The following is a 16,567-nucleotide window of genomic DNA, read 5'->3' on the forward strand; positions in this document are numbered from 1 at the left end:
TACTGCCAGGTCTTTCTTCATTCTTTATTTTGAGACAGAGTCCTCCTGCGTCAGCCTGGCAGAGTTCTGGGGTTATAGGTGTGCACCACCATGCCCGACTTCCAGCATCTATTTTTTATTTTTATTTTTTATTTTTCAGTACCAGGGATCAAACTCAGGACCTTGTGGTTGTGAGGCAGGCGTGGTGCCACTGAGCTAAATCCCCAGCTGGCATCTGTTTTTTAAAGGAGAAGGAAGAAGGGAGAGAGGGAGGGTAGAAGGAAGACAGAAGAAAGGGAGAAAGGAAAGAAAAAGGAAGGAGGGAATTGACAAGCTATTTCTAAAACGTGTAGAGAAAAGCAAAGGACCTGAATTATTAGAACCTCAAAAAATAACAGAGAAGACTTACACAGCCTTATTCCAAGACTTACTATAAAGTTACATAATCAGTCAGGTGGTTTGATGTGGGGTAGACAAATACCATTCACGAAGCAGAAAAGAGAGCCCAGAAATAGACCATTATGCACACATTGTCATTTGATTGTCAGAAAGACACCAAAGAAGATACCAGAGACAAATGTCTTTCGACGAGAGGAGGTAGCTAGACAGCTGGTTATCCATACAGATGGAAAAAGACCCTGGCCCCCAACTCACGTGCGGTGTCAAAATTAATTTAAGCCACTCAGATCTAAATGCAAAAGCAAGAATGCTAACACTTGTAGAACTATCTTTGCAACTTTTATATTGGCAAAGCTTTCCCAGGTGATACTTAAAAAGCACTATTTCTTAAAAATAAGCAAATTTGACTTCACCAAAATTAAAATCTGTGCTCATCAAAATATATCTTTTTTTTTTTTTTTTTTTTGGTACCGGGGATCGAACCCAGGTCCTTGCGCTTATGAGGCAGGCAGTGGAACCACTGAGCTAAATCCCCGGCCCTATCACATTATATCATTAAGCTGAGCAAGCTAGTTTATGCCTGTAATCCTAGCTACTCAAGAGGCTGAGGCAGGAGAATTGCAAGTTCAAATCTAGCTTGGGCAATTTAGTGAGACCCTGTCTCAAAATACAATTTTTAAAAAGGGCTGGGGATGTAGTTCAGTGGTGGAGCGTTTGCCTAGCATGGATGAAGACTTGGTTCCACCCCCAGCACCACACACACACACACACACACACACACACACACACACACACACGAAGGCCGACAAGCATGTGGAGCAACTGAAACCCTTGCGTATTACTGGTGGGAGTGTAAGGGACGCGATGCTTTGGAAAGCAGTTTGGCAGTTTCTTAGAAGGTTAAACACACATCTACCAGATGAGATGAGCCACAAGTTCCATTGAAAGGAAAAGAAAATATATTTCTACAAAGGGACTTGTTCGTATAATGTTCATAGAGGCTTTAATTCCTATCAGCCCTAAATCAGAAGCTACTGAGATGTCCATCAGTGACAAAATGGACGCTCACACTGTGGTCTCTGCAAAAGTGGAACTTGACTCAGAGATGACAGGACAGGTCCGGACTCCTGCCGGAACCCGGGGGCAGCTCCAAAATGTCCCACTGGGCCTGAGCTGGGCAGCAAACAGCACTCACCTCGAACACTCGAGGCCCTGGCTTCTGTCCTCAGCACTGCAAAAAAACCAAAACAAAAAAATCCTGCTAAGTGAAAGAAGGTTGGCACAAAAGAACATCCACTTTCTAATTCCGTGTGTATATGAAATTGCAGCCCAATCCAAATATACACAGTAAAAGAAATTGTGAAGCAGTTGCCACAGGCTGTGAAGGGTGTGTGGGTTGTGGGAGTGTTTCCTGTCTTACTCACGGTTGGGATTCCGCAGGTCTATGCATTGGTCAAAACCCCCCTGCGAAATATGTAGGGTCTCTGTGTGTTACTCTATGTAATTATGCCTCGCTTTCAGAGAAGTTAAAAGAGAAAAGAATAAATCTGAAAATGCATGCAAAACACAGTAGTTATGATGGTTTTATTATATGTTAGTGGTCAAAAATTTACTAAAAATTTTTTTAGGGCCGGGAATTTAGCTCAGTCGTTCCACCGCCTGCCTCGCAAGCACAAGGGCCCGAGTTTGATCCCCGGTACCAAAAAAAAAAAAAAATTATTGCTTTGGACAGTAAAAAACTTAACTACATAATGTCCAGGTAGCTGCCTTTTTAGCCATAAGAGAGTTTCTTGGACAGTCCCAAAGGTCTGGGCCGGCCACATGGCCCAGTGATGCCGCCTGCCTGGCAAGCTCAAGGGCCTGAGTTCGATCCCTGGTACTGGAAAAAAACAAAGGCAAAGGTCCAAGGGGCCCTCCAAAGAAATTCTCCTAAGATTATACATTAGAATTTTAATTCTTAGCAGCTTTATGAAGAAAGCAATCCTAAGCACTTATATGTTAATATTTTGTGAAAACACATTTAATAGAACCAAATCTCTTTTTTATCTTAAGCCAAGAATACTTGAATTTAGTAAATGACTCAGATTGTGGTTATGAATGTTTGTAGTCATTAATCCCATTTATATTTACTAACTCATTTTAAAAATTAGTTTACAGTATTTATGAGAATCAATATATTAGACTAGCATAGTTAACATTTTAAGCTATATATGATTTTTAAATATTAATTTTATTGGTATGCTTTGGATATACATAATGATCACATTCACCATAGGGAATTTGTACCTGTACACAATATACCTTGATTCTTCTTTTTTCCCAGTTTCTCTCCCCTCCCTTCAACCCTTCTTCCCCTCCTTATTTATAAAATCTTTGTTTCCATTTTTTCCTTCTATTCTCATTTCCTGTCCTTTAAAAGTTTCACCCTGTCTCACTGCTGACATTCATTGCTCCAGGCTGTTAGCAGATGGTGGTGGGGTCTTTCTTTTAGTGGACCCTAGGGGCGGGAATTTAGCTCAGTGGTTCTACTGCCTGGCCTCTTAGCCTGGAGCAGAACCTCATTTCCCCTCTTACACTATCTTCTTTATTTTTGGATTCTTTTTTTTTTTTTTGGTACCGGGGATCAAACTCGGGTCCTTGTGCTTGCGCAGCAGGCAGCGAAACCACTGAGCTAAATCCCCGGCCCATATCTTATTTTGTTTTGTTTTGTTTTTTTGGTACCAGGGATCAAACTCGGGACCTTGCGTTTGTGAGGCAGGTGCCAGAACCACTGAGCTAAATCCCCGACCCTCATATCTTATTTTTAAAAAATATATTTATTATGTCAAGATTGTAGGATATTGGGCCCAGGATTTAGCTCAGTGGTGCCACTGCCTGCCTTGTAATCCCAAGGGCCTGAGTTCGATCTCCAGTACCAAAAAAAAAAAAGATTGTAGGATATTCATCACTTATGTTATTTACATTAGTTTGAAGTTATGCCTTTTTGTGAAATTTTGAGGAGGCAAAGTTGAAATTCCTTGATTTCACCCTTGCCAGATGAAGATGATTTTCAAGTAGGAGCTTTTTTTTTTGGTTTTTGGCTTTTGGTTTTTGGTGGGGTTTTTTGGTACTAAGGATTGAACTCAGGGCCTCACACTTGCCAGGCAGGTGCTGTACCACTGAGCTACATCCCTGACCCTAGAAACTTTTTTTTCTTGAAGTCCATGGTTTCAATGGAACAAAGGACTAAAATCGATTACAGGTTTAATTTTTTCAAGTCATGAAGGCCAAATGAAAAAAATAATTCTATAAAGACTAAAATTATAATACAATCTTTTAGGCAGTCGTATACATTTAGCTCACACCTCTTCTGATCACAATACATGTGCCCCAGCCCTGCCCTGTCAGTGCTGGTCTCTGCGTGTCTTGGGTGACAGCTGCCTGTGGACCCTGAACAAGACCCTAGCTTCCTGCCACTGGTGGCTTCCATGAGCCTCGGTTCAGTCAGGCGCAAGCTGCGATGTGTGGAATGGTGACCCCCAGAATGACATCCCCTGGTGTCCCGTGCAGTGGCCTTTGGAAAAGGGTCTTTGCAGAGGTAACTGAGGGGCTGGGTGTGGTTCAGGTAGAGCACTTGCCTAACATGTTCCAGACCCGAGTACCATCTCCATCACTGGAAAAAATAAACAGCTGGGCATGGTGGTGCACACCTGTAATCCCAGGGCTTTGGGAGGCTGAGGAAGGAGGATCTCAAGTTTGAGTTCAGCCTGGGCAACTTAGCAACTTAGTGAAACCCTGTCTCAAATTAAAAGACAGTTGGGTATGTAGGTCAGAGTGAAGGCCTTGGGTTCGATGCCCAGTACCTCAGAAAAACAAGAAACAAAAAAACCCCAAACAAAATAAAAAATAGATGTGATTGAGGTAGGATTGGGAGATGAGGTCATTCTGCATTAGGGTGGCCCTATATCCCATGCCTGGCATTGCTGTGAGAAGAGGTGGACAGAGACAAACTCTGAGCCCCAGGGGCTGGAGGTGAGCAAGGCCTGTGTCTCCCCTTGGAGCCCAGGAGCAGCCGGGCCTGCGACCCTGTGGTTCCAGGCTGGTGTAGGGGACACAAGGAAGCTGCTGTACTTTGGATGGGGCGGCCCCTGGGAGTGGCCGCACTTCCTCAGGCTGCCTGAGGGCCGGGAAGGGGGCTGGGGCCCCAGACTTGGGGTGTCCTTGCTTTCAGTGGCTGCTGGGAATGAGTGAACCCGGAGTGTGTGGCCTCCGGATGTCAGAGGAAATCAGAAGGGACACGGAGCAGGGCTGCCTGCTCCACCTGCGCCTGTGATGGGGCCGGAGCATGAGCTGCTGTGACTCAAATTACGGATAAATTTGACCAAAGAAAGAAAAACCAGTGTGGGGGGACGCTGTGGGATAGGATTCGAATCCACTTCCTTGGTGGAAGCCCTCGGCCCCGGCAGGCCTAGCTACTGGTTCACGGCAGGTGGGCTGGTGTGGCACGGATGCCAGGGCAGCGGACCTCCTCGGGCTGCAGCCCCAGGCCAGGCCGGCAGCCTCCCGCCTCTGTCTTCAAGCGGGAATTCCCTCCCCACGGCTCTCCTCTCCTCAGAGTTTTCCAGGGCAGGATGGTGAGGGACGATGGCCATTCATCTGCTCCCTCTGCCCACGTCCGCAGAAGGAAGAATGCATCAAGGGCGACTTCTGTGAGATTGGGTGGGCACTTGAGCCAGGGAGAAGCTGCCACCGGGCTCCCAGGAGTGTGGTCACTAGTGTAGTTGTCACTGCAGACAGACAGAAGCCAGGTGGGATGAAGCCAAGGCCGGGTGCGTAGGTCGTGGTCTGAGGGATTGCGGCTTCCTGGCTGTGGCCCCCAGACGGCAGGCTGCACCTTGCTGGCTACATGCATGGATGCACCTGGTGGGGGTTCCAGGCAGTGTTGTGGCTGCCCCCAGGCATGCTGTTCTTAAAATCCCCAATTGTCAATTAAGAAAAAGAAAGAAAGAAAAGAAAAGAGCTAGGTATGGTGGTGACACCTGTAATCCCTAGGTCTTCCTGGATCTCAAACATGTTGTTGATTTAACTTACTGTGGGCTGGACTCTGCCAGGTGTGGTGACGCCCCTGCGGGGCAGCTCAGGGACTGCCAGCAAAGATGCCCACAGAGGTGAGGCTGGTGGGAGAGACTCAGGGCCTGAGGTGGGGCAGGAGGTGGAGAAGCCGCAGCCAGTGAGTCGTGGGCTTGGTGGTTTCTGCCTTGCCCCTCCCGGAGAGGCAGCGGGGGAGTTGGAGCTGGACTGCCCAGCGTCCTCTGCCATGGGACATCCTCGTGGTCCTGCGGCCTGGGAAGAAGAGCGAGCAGGTCACCTGAGTCAGGCTATGTGCGGGGGCCAGTACGGACTGAGATTGGGCGTTCCAGGAGACAGTCTGTCTCAGAAAGCCGGCGGCCCTCATCTCTAACCGTGTGTGAGTCTCCATGGCCAAACATCTCACCCTTTCAGTTTCACGCTGCCTACCGGAAGGCCCACGTGTGTTTCCTGCTCCTGACTCGAGTTGCCGGAAGCACCCCAGGAGGATCACTCTGAGTGCAGCCAGCCTCCCTTCTGGCCCTGACATCTGATTCCTCCAGCCGGAAACCTCCCTTGCCTGTAATGTCAGTGTTTTGCTTTCTTTGATTTTTGTATTAGCCTTTGATTTTTCTTGGTTTAGAAGGCACCCTCTCCAGCCGTGGATGGTCAAGGTAGCTGCTGTGGATACCCGTCCTGTCCTCACCCTTGTCACTGAGCCAAGCACTGGCCTGGCCAGTGACGACTGTGTCTTGTAGGTCTCCAGGGGGCAGGTTCACCCGGTGTCGGAGCAGGGTGGTGGTTCTAGGCCCGCAGGTCCTCAGTGAATGTCAGCATCCCTTTTACAAGCCTGGGAGGTCGTCAGGGAGCGTTCGGGGAAGTGGGCCCCATGTACCTGGGTGGGATGCAGTGGCTTTGGTGTTTCCAGAAAGTTATTCTTTGCTGAGGTGATGCTAGCTCCTTGCCACAAGCCCTTTTATTAGGTGATTCCTCATCTAGGGAATATCTTAAGGGATAAGAAAACAATCTTCGATGCACAGGAACTGACTTGTGTACCAACTCACTGCAGTGGCATGTGAGTGAGCTGGACAAGCCCCTGTCCACCAGGAGGCGGTGCCAGGGTGAGGGGACTAAGAGGAAGTCCTCACCAATCCATAGAACTCAAGTTTTAGGTTTTAAGAGACAAAGTAGAAACCTTCATTTGTCACAGTACATAAAAAGGTGTGTTAGGAACGTATGTATAGCATGGTTTCAATATTATTTTAAAAAGTAAAGGGCCAGGGATTTAGCTCAGTGGTTCCACCACCTGCCCCGAAAGTGCAAGGTCCCAAGTTCAATCCCCGGTACCAAAAAAAAAAAAAAAAGTATACAGATGTGCATAGAAAGACATAATAAAAATACTTAAGTGCTTGCTATTGCTGGGATGTGAGAGTAAAATTAATTAAGAAAATTGTTTTGGAAACAGGGACTCACTCTGTACTTCAGGCTGGCCTTGAGCTCACTCTGTAGCCCAGGCTGGCCTTGAGCTCCTGGTGATCCTCCTGCCTCAGCCTCTCGAGTGCTGGGATTACAGGCGTGCGCCACCACGCCCAGCTCCGTTTTCACATTTCTGGAGTGTCTGTGGCTATTCTTCGACTGTATCCGTCCTCTGTGACCTGTGCTTTCGCGCCTGTGTCCCCTTGCTCCTCCCATTTCCTTCCTCTTGTACAGTAATAGTAAAGCTGCTGTTACTTTTTTTTTTTTTTGTACTGGGGATCGAACTCGGGTCCTTGCACTTTTGGGGCAGGTGGTGGAACCACTGAGCTAAATCCCCAGCCCCTGCTGTTACATTTTAATAAGAGTCACAGCTGATCAGCTTTTTAATTCATGGATTGTTTCTTCCAGTGCTGGGAGTTGAACCCAGGGCTTTGTGCATGCTAGACAAGCACTGTACCTCTGAGCTACACCCCAGCCCTATTTGTGGATCTAACACAGGAAGGTAGCATTACAATAATGCAGCTAGTAATAAGGGTTAGAGAAGAGGGGGGTGCTAGTTGGGAGACCCCCCCTTTATAGCTCAAGCTAGTGTGAGTTGGGTTCTGCCCCTTCCAGTATCCTGAGACCACATTTTCATCTCAGCTTCCCACACACCATTTGAAAGGCTTGTTTGTGTCCTGGGCCACAAAGAATATCAGTGTCCACAAGTGGAGCCCGTGGGGCCATCCGTGAGCACAATGCAATGAACAGAAGATAGGGGGTCAAGGAAACATCCGAGCAGAAGGTATAGGAGTGTCCAAAATGTGTGTTTGGGCCACAGTCCCCCAAAATGCAACTGGGCTCATCCAAGTCCTGCATGTTGGACTCTCAGAAGATCAAAACTCTTAATGTCTACAGCCTAGAAAGAAGGGCCGGGGATTTAGTTCAATGGCACCGCACCTGCCTCGAAAGCACAGAGTCCTGAGTTTGATCCCTGGTACAAAAAATCAAAAACAAAAAAACTAGAAAGATAAAAATTCCAAAACTCTAATTCTGGAGAAAAAATTTAAATTCTTTTAAAGATATTTATTTACATGTTCAAAAGGACACTTGTTTGAGAAACACAAAAAGACAACAGAATACTTCTGAGGCCACTTTCCACAATAAAATAGACAAGCCAGGCCTAGTGGTGCAGGCTTGTAATCCCAGCAGTCTGGAAGGCTGAGGCAGGAGGGTTTCACAGTCAAGACCAGTCTGGGTAACTTTAGTGACTCTGTGAGAGAGACTCTGCCTCAAAATAAGAAATAAAAAGGACTGGGAATGTAGCTCAGTACAAAAGGCCCTGCGTTCAATCGCCGGTATCCTCCCCCCAAAAGGCAAAATGTATGAACACATGTCGCCATGACTGGTAATTGTGGGACGCAGATGCACAGGCGGGGAGCCTGTGTGCAGGTGGAGGCCGAGAGGAGGGCCCCGAGTCTCAGTAAAAGACCAAAGAGTGAGGAGTGCTGGCCCCCACCTTCCCGGACCGCGAGCCGTGCACCCCGCTGCAGCCTGGACTAGACCTTCCATCTCCCTGCCCAGTTCCTTGTCTCCATGCCTGCTCGAACATCCCAGGCCCCAAACAAAAGGCTCCATGCAGAGAAATACACTATGTCCACCCACATTCTTTCCTTAATTTTGGCAGGGATTTGGGGTATAAGTTAAGAGATTTTTGATTTGCCCAGTTATTTGCCTAAGTGGACTAATGTGGGATAAATCTACAGGATGACAGCGATTTCCGGATAAACATCACTGCGTCCTAAAATGTCCAAGGAAAAAAGCTTCCTCGTTCAGATGTCAGCCCGCTTTCATTTCCATTCTAACATTTCTGCTTTACCCGGGGAATTATGCAAAGCTTCCGACTGCATGAAGGTCCAGGGGACCACTGTGTAACTGATTTCTTTCCCAGGAGAATTAAGGGTGATTTTGGGGTGGTGGGGGCTGGCAACCATGACGGGCTGGGAGAGAGGCCTGGACAGAGTCGCCCTCAGCGCCTCAGAAGGCTCCGGGCCTGCAGACACCGTGACGACGTAGCACCTCTGGGCCACAGCACCCCTGAGACACAAGTCTGTGTGGCTGTGAGCCCCGGGTGGGGACTCACGACAGCAGCTTTAGGACACTCCTCTCCTCAGCATGTGGGAGTTCAGATGCTATACCCAGGACGATCCAAAGCACACAGGCGTGGCCGGTTAGCATGGAGTGTCTGCCACATTATCTTTTACTTATTTGTAATTGTTTTGGGTGTTTTTTGAGACAAGGTCTTCACCTTAAAAACTTATGTGCATCGCCCCGAGACGAGACCCGCCCCCCTCCCAAGGAGAGAGACCCCAGCAGCAGCAGCAGCAGCAGCAGCAGCTGATGATGAAGAGAGAGGGGGCGGGGCGCGGGGGGCTTTTATTTCTATTTTAAAGGGACAGGGCATTAATTTTACCCCACTTCAACCTTGAATTGAGGGGGGGTGGGGGGAGGTGGCTGAGTTCCTCCTCCACCCTCCAGCCCTGAGCCCTGAGGGGGAGACTGAGCCTGAGAGAGGAGAAGGAGTTTCTTCTTCTTCTTCGAAAACCCCCATCTACAACTTCTACCCCTCACCCCTCTACGTGCCTCCTTCTCTTTGGCCGTGAGAGGAGGAGAGAAAGAAACCGCAAGCCTCTTAGCACAGACCTTTTGCTGCTGCTGCTTGGCCCTGGCTGGAGACATCTCAGCAAGGCCAGGAGCAGCCACTTCCCCAGCTCTCCCCCCTCCCCTCCCCCTCCCCCTTTATACCCTTTGTGTCATCCTCCACAGCTCCAGGGAGGGCACTCAACAGTGGGGGACAGGACAGACAGTGACCAACTTTCCAGTTTTCTGTGGATATGAAGATTTACTCCTAGTCATCACTGGGACCCCATGAAGTCAGCCGGAAAGCCTGCGTCCAACTCATGTACCTTTGCAGATGTGTCCCTATTTGGAATGTATATGAATAGTAGACTATGCTTAGCTTTCATTAAACATATGTGGAGCGTCTACTGTCTGTCAGGCACTGTGTTAGGGTGAAAAACAAGAATAGTCCCCATAATTTATTGTGAAGTGATTTTTAATTTGTATCCACAGTATATTGGTTATATCTATATTTTGGTTTACCTAAATACATTTTTTTATAGACTAAAAAGGTGGGGAAAATGTATATTTAAGAAGGATATTGCTGTATTTTATTAAAATAGAAAAATATAAAGAAAAAATTTCATTTAATACTGTATTCTGGGCATTTCTATTCTTTATATAGTTCACTAATTTTAGACTATGAAAATAGTTGTGGCTACCATTGCTGGAATTTTACTGTGCTAATCATAATTCTTCTTTTGAGAAGATGACCCACGCACTGCATTAAATTTTTTTCACAAAAAAAGAAACTTGCATTGATGGTCACCAGGAAGAACAGTGAGGTGACATATGAAATGGTAGGAGAAATGTGCAAATCATGTATCTAATATGCAGTTAGAAGTTATTTCATGAAACAAAGTCTGTTGAGTGCATCTTTATGGCTCTATCTTTGCTTGTTGCCAGCCACTCAGTAGGAGCTGGGAGAAGGATTAAGAAGAAACTGGGGTGTGCCGGACATGGAGAGGGACGTGGATATTTCACAGACTGCAGGTCTGTGGCTGGGAAAGTGGTGCATGATTATATTCCAAATACAAGGGCAAACCTCAACTAATATTTTCATTCACATTTAGCCCACAGGCTGAGGCAAGAAAATTTGTTTTTTTGTTTTTTTGGGGTTTTTTTTTGATACCAGGGATTGAACTGGGTCCTTGCGCTTATGAGGCAGGCAGCGGAACCACTGAGTTAATCCCTGGCCCTGTATTTTTTATTTTTATTCACTCATTTTCTTCATTCAAAAATACTGTTTGAACAACTACTACATGCCAGCACTCTCTGATGACGGAAAAACAACAGATAATGTTATGGACAATCTTTGGGTTTTAGTTCTCGATGTTCTCTTTTGTGAGTGTCTTTAGTTCTACTGTTGTGGCTGCCTCAGTGTTCTGAATTGATTCAAAATGTTTACCTTTCATGGTCATTTTGGCTTTGGGAAAGAGCCAGAAGTTGCTCCGTGACAGATCTTGTGAATAAGGTGAATGAGGATACACTGTCATTTTTTGGCATTATGTTTTTATGGCCTGCCTTTGGGTTTGTATGGCATTTGGCAGGAGCATTCTCTGCATTTTTGAGCACACCACGAAAAGCCACGGGAGAGGACTTCCAGAACTGCTTCAGAGAGTGAACAGTGGAACATGTATGTTTGAAGCAAAGGGGCCTACTTTGAGGGGCATTAAGTGGCAGTGTCTTTTACTGTAATAAATTTGTAAAAATTTAAATGTTCACTATACTTTCTGATCACCCCTTATATGTCCAAACTCAGCAATATGCATGCATTAAGTGTGTGTCCTTTTCTGTTCAGTTATAACTCAGTAAAGTTTAAAAATGGAAACAAGTGGGAAGAAATGCACCTTCAGAGATGTAAATACTGCTGTTTAGATGTCATGCTGTCGTAAGTGGTTCAACAAGTTCTGATCAAGATTTGAGCTGCTTTTATTGCCCAAACTGACACAATGATCTTAAAATTCATATGGAAATGCATAGGACCAAATGTAGAAAAAATTATCGAAAAACTACAAGGTTAGAGGACTCACTTTCCAATCTAGAAACCTACTATAAAGCTACAGTGTTCAAGACCACAGGGTACTGGAATACAAATAGACAGGGATCAATGGAATAGACTGAGTCAGGAAAGAAATCTGCACATTTATGGTCAGTTGATTTTCTTTAAGAATGAAATTTTTTATTTTAAAATATATTTAACAAAAATACTCCATAGTTTTACATATTTTACATCTGTAGAATATTTACAAATTCGCTTCCACAGCATTTACTTAATGTTTACTATTCTTTCCATTATTTGCCTTTTGGCCTATTTCCTTCAGTAGGAAAATACTGTCCAGTGTCCTCTGTAACTAAAAAATGAGCTTCTTGGGCAATTCTCCTTATTCCAAGGCCTCTGTCCTTTTCTGTTTTGCCACCATGGCTGGGTTTGCCTGCTCCTTTAAGACTTCTACTGGACAGTTGGGTCTGGGCAGCTGACACCCAGGTGCTGGCCCTGGCCGATTACTGAAGTATGGAGTTTTTAATGCCTGTGTGGCTGTAATTCGAGTACATGGATTAAACAGGAATAAGCCTCGTATGAGATCTAGCAAGTCATCTCCTGCTGCACTGAAGATGTGTTGCAATGGTGTCGGGAGCAATGCTACATAATTTTAGGGTAAAATCATTTGGTTAGCCTAGTTCTCCTGCCTACAGCCCAGCTACGGAATAGCTCCATTTTGGCCTCCGGTCACAACTGTGACCTCAGTGATCCGGTGATGCTGTGGTTCTCCAGGACAAGAAACATCCTGGGAGCTGAAAACATCCTGGGAGAACAAACATCTACTCAATTCCTCATTGTTCTTGGACTGTTACGATCTTGTTTACTCAGGATGTACTGAACTCTCTGCAAGTCACTTGTTACATTTGTTTCTCCCCATGTACTGAATAAAAGGTGTGGTAAGCTGGGGGCTTTTGTCTTTGCTGCCCAGAGCAGCACTGATCAGACCCAAAGCTCAGCTTCTTCTCAGTCTCATTTTTCTACCTCTCCTGTAATTTGCCTTGTGCTGTCGTGGCTCACAGGAGACTAGGACTTACTGCAGAGGTTCTAGTAATGTCCCCTTTCCCTGTTCCCTACACAATGGGATCCCAGGGAAACTCCTGAATGTCACATAATCTGGTAGACTACACATGTTAGGCTATCGTTCCTCAGTTGGTGTGCCCAGAGTTTCACATATTCTTGTAAGTTGATCAAGATCTGAGTCTCGTGGCAAAAGGAAGCCCTAGAAGCAACTCTGCTAATATTCAGCCAGCAGCCCACCTGCCCACACCCACTCCATATATCCTCGGTCCAAACAGTCACTCAGGTGCCTGGTTCCATCTCTTCATTGTCTGGGTAATTTGAAGAATTCTCTGTTCTTCCCATGTCCAATGTGTCCTCTCATCCTCTCTTCTCTTCACTCAGGCTCTCATCTCCACACTCTCTCGTCAGTCATGAATGAGGTCCAATTCTCACAGTTCTCACCTGGTTACAACCTGATGTGTATAAGCTCTGCTGGGGCTCCCAAATGATTTGGCCAGGCCAAAATCTGCCAGTTTTAGAACTCCATTTTCATCCAACAACAAATTGTTTGGTTTCAGATCCCTATGTAGAATCCAATGTTGATGTAAATATTCCAGTCCTTGAAGAGTCATCAACATGTATGCTTTAATGTGTGATGGTGTCAGCACAAGACTATCATCCTTTATTATAATCTCTAAATCAGTTTCCATGAAATCAAAGACAAGGCTAATAGATTTATGTCCAAAAGCATCAAGGAGCTGGAACAATTCACTTTCCTGAGGCTTCAATCAACATCTACCATGTTCAAAAAGGCAGGATCCCAAATATCAAACAATTTAGATCCTACTCACACCAATTATATTTGGATGACTTAGCTCCTGTAATAATTTTATCTCTCTTAAGGCTATTCTATTTATACTTTTTTTTTTTTGGTACCGGGGATCGAACTCGGGTCCTTGAGCTTGCACAGCAGGCAGCGAAACCACTGAGCTAAATCCCCGGCCCTATTTATACTTTCTTAATGGCGATGATCTGATTGGTGTTCTTGTCTCTGGCCTTGTAAACCATGGCGAATTGTCCCTCCCCGAGGAAGTCCAGTTTCTCATAGCGCTTTGCTCAAGACTTCACGTGTACAGCCGTTCCATACACAAAGTCCAACTTCAGTCAAAAAAAGCGAGTGTGCTGGACAGTAAGAATTTAGAGCTGCCTGAGAGTCTCTAACAAACACTTCCGCTCACTGGGTGCAGTCATCTAGGAGTTCTGCCCCACTTCCAGGATGGGCCTGGTCACTTGATTTTCAACCAGGGCATCAAAGCCCTTCGGAGGGAGAGTAGTCTTTTCCACAAATTGTATTGTGATTACTAGATACATAATGCAAAGAATGGAGATGCCTCTCTACCTCACAACAAATGTAAATAATTAAAAATGGACCAGTCTTAAATAGAAGAGGTAAACAATCAAAATCTCAGGGGTAAAATAAGCAAATGATAACCATTAATCTTTGTAATCCTAGATTTGACTGTGGATTCTTAGATATGATACCAAAGGCACAGGCCACAAAAGAAAAAATAGATAAAGAAGATTTCATGGAAAACATTTGTGCCTCAGAAAACACTATCAAGAAATAGATGAGTATATCCTACAGAATGGAAGAAAGTATTTGCCAGTCACCATCTGTTAAGGTCAAATATCTTGAATATATAAAGAACACTGACAAAAGCCAAATCACCATTTTTTTTCAACAAAATGTTTTCAAAGATACTGCTCCAAAGAAGATAAACTGCTGATAAGCAGTATGTTCAGAGCCACTAGCCGTTAGGGAGATGCAAATCAAAGCCACCTCAAGAAACCACTTCTTACCCACTGGGATGACCACGATGAGAAAGAAATTTTTGGCAATGGTTTTGAGAAATGAGAATCTTCATCCATTCCTCGTGCAAATATAACAAAGAAAACAGTTGGGAAATTCCTCAGAAAGTTAAAGTTACCAAACAGTGCAGGGATACTACTCCCAGGTATACACCCAGGAGAATTTTTGAAATGTTCACACAAAATCTTGTATGTGAATGTTTGCAATAGCAAAATAGTCAAAATAATACCCAAAAGGTGTAAATAACATTTGACATCTTCCTGATAAAGGAAGATGCCCAAATCATGACTGCCCGGGAAAACTTTGGAAGTCCTGACCGCTAGGTGCCCAGGGAACTGCCCGAATCAGAGAGTGGATGGCACGTTTGCAACACCACGAGGCTGACTGTGTAGAGAAAGTCGCCCTGTTCAGACGAGGGATCGGAGAAACCAGCACCGCCCAGTGGCGGAGGGCGAGGGTGCTTGTCCCCGACAGCCGGGTCAGAGCCACGTGTGGCTGCAAGTGTTACCTGCCCGCCCCGATGGAGAAACGTCAACAGCACCTGCCGATTGTTTATCATGAGGCTGAAATGAATAAACACAGACAAGACCTGAAGAAAAGCCACTGGTGCTTGTGGAGGGCCCCAGCCATGACGTGTCCGGCAGAAAGAGCAGGACTTGGGGCAGTGCGGCCCCAGAGAGGGGACATAGTAAGCGACAAGGCCGGGGAAGTGGTGGCTCCTTCCCTACCCTGGCGGGGCTGAGGGGTCTGAGGCTTCACCGCTCTCAGAAACCACTTCACGTCTGCGGGGAGGTGGTAGAGCAGGGCTGGGACTCCCATTGTATGGGTCCGGGCCCTACAGTTCAGAGAGAGGAAGGGACTGGCCTAGAGCCACAGCACTGAGTGGGGATGAGTCTGAGGCAGCAAATGTAGTTGGTTCCCGAGGGACAGAGATCCCCGAACCTCTGCACACACTAGATTATGGCCCGGATGCTGAGCGCCGACCAGTGCACTCCTTTCCCAATTCCTCCTGCCCCAGAGTGGCTACAGGGCGATGCTCGGCAGAAGTGCTCACCCCAGGTTATGGCCCCAATCCTGCCTCAACTCCTGCCTCTACGTTTCAATCTGTGACCCCAGGGCAATGCCTTTTCACCAGAAGCAGCCCGGCTGAAGGCTCAGGGAGTCCAAACTCCCCTTTACCCCAGCACGGACCCCTGTGGTCAGGTGTCCGTGCTATGTAACTGCCCAACTGCCTCAGAACTCAGAACGTTTCAGACCAACTGCCCAACTGCCTCAGAACTCAGAACGTTCCAGACCAACTGCCCACCTGACAGTGGTATAAATAGCTTCACCCAACTGACAAATCTAGATGAACAAGTTGACTGAGGGCTAGGAAGGTGGCCACCTGAAGGGCTGGGGTGTAGATGGTTTAGTGAAAGTCTTGTAGGCTCTGGGTTGACTCCTAAACATCTGAAAAGGAGGATGAGCAGCTGGACCAAGGCCTGGCTGTGGCTGGGTAGTACTGTACTTGCTCTTAGATGGCACCTTCCTGCTCAGACCCTTCCTCCGCAGACTCCAGTCCTCTGTGCATACATCAGCCACTCCTGTCTCCGAATCCTGCTTCATTGTTGCAGAATGGAGGCTGCAGGGCAGCAGTTAGGGCAAGAGGTCTGTGGCTCATGCCCGTTTTGGTGCTGCAGAACCTCCGCTGGGCACAAGCAGGTGGTTTCCTTGGCCCCAGTTCCCTTTTCAGTGTGTCTTGTGTTGGAAAGTTTTGCCCTGCTTTTTCTTGGACCCTTGAGTCTCCATGGGGAAAATACATAGCACGTGGGGCCATGTTTCCATTTTGTTGCTCGAATCTGTGGGAAAGAAAGAATCCTCCTTCTGTAGGTGCCACTTCTGTACTCTTGTCCTCCTCGTCCTTGGGAGGAGCTGAAGCGGGCTGAGGGAGAGGGCTCTTATAGTGGGTGCAAGCGTGAAGTACCCCACGGGTGACGGGGCGCAGCTCCATTGGGAGGGGCAGTGGGGACCTGAGAGGTGGCTGATGGCCCGGGCCTGCTTCTTTGTCTCGTGCTGTACTGCTCCATGGCACGTGCGGAGCAGCCTGGGAAGTGCCT

The 16,567-nt window shown here is 46.7% G+C and overlaps 1 long non-coding RNA gene and 1 pseudogene across 1 annotated transcript; both read right to left on the reverse strand.

Annotated features, from left to right (window-relative positions):
• Positions 1-1,362: 1,362 nt before the first annotated feature.
• Positions 1,363-15,703, reverse strand: LOC110345098 (uncharacterized). The gene is made up of 3 exons (XR_002388185.2): positions 15,526-15,703; positions 5,449-5,700; positions 1,363-1,609 (listed from the first exon to the last, which is right to left on the reverse strand). It is a non-coding gene; the product is annotated as an uncharacterized LOC110345098 (long non-coding RNA).
• On the reverse strand, positions 9,813-15,493 carry LOC101724027 (cyclin-dependent kinase 7-like; annotated as a pseudogene).
• Positions 15,704-16,567: the final 864 nt, after the last annotated feature.

The sequence above is a fragment of the Heterocephalus glaber genome, unplaced genomic scaffold, assembly GCF_053883595.1.
Source record: "Heterocephalus glaber isolate CG9 unplaced genomic scaffold, H.glaber_assembly_v1.0 deba00000937, whole genome shotgun sequence".
NCBI lineage: Eukaryota > Metazoa > Chordata > Mammalia > Rodentia > Bathyergidae > Heterocephalus > Heterocephalus glaber.